General features: G+C 39.6%; 1 pseudogene; it reads left to right on the top strand.

Annotated features, from left to right (window-relative positions):
* The first annotated feature begins 1729 nt into the window (after positions 1-1729).
* Positions 1730-2673, top strand: LOC100582518 (annotated as a pseudogene).
* The last annotated feature ends 2221 nt before the right edge of the window (positions 2674-4894 follow it).

A 4894-nucleotide genomic window follows, 5' to 3' on the forward strand; every position in this document is an offset into this window, starting at 1 on the left:
TAGAGGACTAGCCACAAAATAATACACCAGAGGACAGTGCTTCAACTGAATTACACAGACGTGAAACAGATCTTCGGTGAAGCTGGGCAGTATTCAGAGATTAAGCTGAGTGTTTCATATACATCTTTTTGATAGATCAAGTACATGTTTTGGCATCCACTTTTTTGCAGTATTATTAATAACCTACTCTTCAAATGGCTGGGGAAAAAATGCTGAGTATAAAAGACTTCTTTGGGAAAACCTGTAAGAATCAGTTGGAGAAGGGAAGGGGAAACGTTTATTATTCTTTTGGATGCTGCCATAAATGTAACATGGCAACAAACAACAATAACAACAACAAATGATCATTTTCCCATAAGATTTTTTTCAAAATACTTAAAATAGGTTACACAGATTATGAATTATGTATTATGGACCTACTTGTTCCATAACAGTGTAGACATCAAAACGTTTCTATTATATAAAGTAAAAACAAAGAAAAACTAAGTAGGGAAAGACTGATCAGAGTAATTTGTGTCCGATTGTCTGTTACACTGATATTCAAAACATGGTGACAATAACAAAAATGAGTAGAGGTAAATGTAGACTCCCCTCAATTTAACTGTCTTGGCCAGTTTTAACAGTTTCTGTTCTTTGATTTAGAAGATATCTTCAAAGTTGAAATAACTTTGAGAAAAGTCAAGTTTTTTTTGTTTCTTGTTTGAGACAGAGTCTCACTCTGTCACCAGGCTGAAGTACAGTGGCGTGATCTCAGCTCACTGCAACCTCCGCCTCCTGGGTTCAAGCAGTTCTCCTGCCTGAGCCTCCCGAGTCGCTGGGACTACAGATGTGTGCCACCACACCCAGCTAATTTTTGTATTTCTAGTAGAGACAGGGTTTCACCATGTTGGCCAGATGGTTTCAGTATCTTGACCTCGTGATCCACCTACCTCGGTCTCTCAAAGTGCTAGGATTACAGGCGTGAGTCACCGCACCAGGCCTAACTCAAGTTTTATTAACCTTCTTTTTCTCAATTTTTCAAATAATTGACTGGATTCTCAGTTTAGTATGCCTCTCTTTTTTTTTTTTTTTGAGACGGAGTCTTGCTCTGTCGCCCAGGCTGGACTGCAGTGGCGCGATCTCGGCTCACTGCAAGCTCTGCCTCCCGGGTTCACGCCATTCTCCTGCCTCTGCCTCCCGAGTAGCTGGGACTACAGGCGCCCGCCACCACGCCCGGCTAATTTTTTTTGTATTTTTAGTAGAGACGGGGTTTCACCGTGGTCTTGATCTCCTGACCTCGTGATCCGCCTGCCTCGGCCTCCCAAAGTGCTGGGATTACAAGCGTGAGCCACCGCGCCCCGCCATGCCTCTCTTTTTAAGAACAGAATTTAGCTAGGAAAGTAGTAGGTCAGGAAGAGCAAAAAAGAGACAGGAAGGAGCATTGTGTAAAAGAGACTAAAATCATAAAGACTAGGATTATAGGGACCATGAGGATGATTTCATTCAATCAAAACTTTTAAATGTGAGAATACTGAAGTCAGAAGAAGTAATGTCATTTACCCAAGGGACCACCTTTAATAAAGTCAGAAGCAGACTGTGAACAAATCACTCTTGACTCCTCACACAAAGTTTTTTCTACTTCACTCTTATCACAGATATTGGGAGTTGAAAACTTCCTTAAGCCGAGTGTCATCTCTGTATTTTATCATTTTTTTTTCAGAGATGTGCTGCCCACTAAGCATTGCCTGCAATGGATATCCAAAATCAGACCACAGTGACTGAGTTTACCCTGACAGCCTTTCCTGTTCTTCAGAAGCTTCACATTTCCCTTTGTGTAGTCCTCTTGTTTACTTATATGCTTACTCCAACAGGAAATGTTGCCATCATTTCCCTAATATGGGCGAATCATTGCCTCCAAACCCCAATGTACTTCTTCCTCAGTAATTTGTCATTTTTGGACATTTTTTTCACCACCTCAGTTACCCCAAAGCTATTAGCCTGTCTCCTGCAGGACAAGAAGACCATATCTTTTGCTGGGTGCATCATCCAAACTTATTTTTTTTCTTGGGGACAGTGGAGTTTATCCTCTTGGCAGTGATGTCCTTTGACCGCTATGTGGCCATCTGTGACCCCCTGCACTACACCATCATCATGAACAGCAGGGCCTGCCCCCTACTAGTTCTGGGCTGCTGGGCTGGAGCCTTCCTGTCTGTGTTGTGCCCAACCATTGTGGTGTCCAGATTGCCTTTCTGTTACAAGGAAATTAGTCACTTCTTCTGTGACATCGGCCCTCTGCTACACGTATCCTGTATAGACACTCATTTCATCGAGATGATAAACTTTCTCTTATCTTCCCTCATCCTCTTGATCTCACTGGTGCTCACCACTGTGTCCTACATCTACATCATTTCTACCATCCTGCACATCCCCTCAGCCCAAGGATGTCGGAAGGCCTTTTCCAACTGGGCTTCTCACATCATCATCATTTCCATTGCCTATGGGAGCAACATCTTCATGTATGTGAGGCCCAGCCAGAGTCATTCAATGGATTTTGACAAAGTGACAGCTGTCCTCACCACAATGGTGACCCCTCTTCTGAATCCCTTCATTTATAGTCTAAGAAATGAAAAAGTAATGGAAGTCTTGAAAGAAGCAGTCAGCAAAATTATGTCCTCATGGCACAGGAGAACTTAAAATTTTAACCAAGCTTTTTTGCTCAGAATGGTTATTTTCATCTCTAGCTCAATGTGGAGAAAGACAGATTTAGACACCAGAAAATCAAAGGCATATGGGAAGGTATGAAAAGGCTCAGTGCCGCATCAGAGGCAAAGTATTGTAGTCACAGTTTAGAAGAGACAATTCAGCCATAGAGAAAATAACATTCCCTGAACTCTATTTTTGAACCACTGTGCATTCACAATATCATGGATTAATGAAAAATACAAAACTAAAATCAAAAAACCTAAATTTTGTGACTGGCTTTATCACTTTTTTTTTTTTTAATCAAGTGACACTTAGCCTGTCTGACCGTTTGTTTTCTCATCTGTGAAATGGGGACATTGTGCTTTTTCTTTATGTTGTTGTAGGCTTAGCCAAAATGGTCTAAGAAATGGAACCACATATAATTAAAAACAAACACTTCTACTAGTTCTTTTCAGATGTTGCAAGGCTTCAACCTTGAAAGTTAAATATTATATAATAATAGCAAGAAGGAATAATAATAATAACAATAACATAAGCCAGGGTTTGTACAGTACACTTAAATATACATGCATGTATTTAATTTATTCCTCCTAATAACCTTAGAAAGCTGATTTCATTATCTCCATTTTACAGATGAGAAAACTGAGGTTTACAAAGGTTAAGCATCTTGCCCCAAACTACACCATTGGTAAGTGGCAGAAATTTAGAATATGTGAACTTCAGACTCCTTTAGCACCCCACTATATTATAAAGTGTGGAAGGAAAACTTAAGAGGGGAAACCAAATTAGCCTGGAAGCTACCTTCTTTTTCTGAAGCCAGAAGCCAACAGTTAGACAGACCTGCAGATCAAGGCAGACCAGAAGTGGGATACAATTAGAATGGACTGAGAGGCAATTTGGTTTGAAACGAAAACTATTTATTCAGAAGACATAACTGACCATGAGTCTAGACTGATCATCTATAGCAACTGGCCAATGTGGCCATCTTATACAAAAGAGTATCTTAGCATTCATTTGGTTGAGGAAAAAAAAATATCAGAAAACTAATCAAGCTTGCTTAAGTAAACTATGTACTTATCATAAAAATCAAAAGTGCCATATGGAACCCCAGAAGATAAGAAACACCAAAACCTGCTAAGTGACAAAAAGAAGGAACTAGAAATTTGTAAGGAGCCAAGGTAGGTATTCTCTTCTCTTTAAGTCTCTGATTTCTCTTTAGGTCTCTCTGGAGTTGTATTTCTCTGTATTATTTTTCTCCATATACTTTGTGGTAGGCTGAATAATGGCCCCTAAAGATATCCAGGTTCTGACCTCTGGAAACCGTGAATGTTATTTTATGTGGCAAAGAGATTTTTGTAGAAGTGATTAAGTTAAAGTTCTTGAGATGGGGGATTATCCTGGATTACCCAGGTGGGTCCTACATGTAATCCCAAATGTCATCATAAGAGCTAGGCAAAAGGAGATTTTACTACAAAAATGAAGGCCATATGATGATGGAAGTAGAGAGAGATTTGATGATGCTGCTCTGCTGGCTTTGGAGACAGAGGAAAGGGTCATGAATCAAGAAATAAACCTCTGAAAGCTAGAAAAGGCAACGAAGCTGATTTTCTCCCACAACCTCCAGCGTGACTCTGCCAACATCTGGGTTTCAGCCCAATAAAACTGTTTTTGGATTTCTTGCCCTCAGAACTGTAAAATAACACATTAGTGTTGTTTTAAGCCACCAAGTTTGTGGTAATTTGTTACAGCAGCCATAAGAAACTAATATACACCTGATTTGTTTTTCTATCTCTACAGTGTTTTTTTCCACTTTTCTGTGCACATGGAAGATAGCTGCTTTTGTCATTCATAAATATATGCATATACTCAATTGTAGATATATATTCAATATATAAGGGTATAGATATTGAATGTATTTGAATGTACTGATATGTATTAAATTTAAGTGGATGCATATTTAAAATGATCTGAGTTCAAAATCCAAATTTCTGCGAGGAGGATATGGTTGGTCCAACTAGAGTGAGATTTCCACTTCTGATTCACTTATTTGTAAGAAGAATGAGTCAGCAAGGTGTCAAATCACCGTGTCCACAAGGCCAATAAGTAGGTGCTGTGGGAGTAAGCTCTCTAAGAAGAGTGTAGGAATGGGAAAAAGACAATTAGACTCTCTAGCTGAGTGGACAAAGATAGGGACCTTAAGAATTGGCATGGA

This window comes from Nomascus leucogenys, chromosome 15, assembly GCF_006542625.1.
Source record: "Nomascus leucogenys isolate Asia chromosome 15, Asia_NLE_v1, whole genome shotgun sequence".
NCBI classification, from domain to species: Eukaryota; Metazoa; Chordata; class Mammalia; order Primates; family Hylobatidae; genus Nomascus; species Nomascus leucogenys.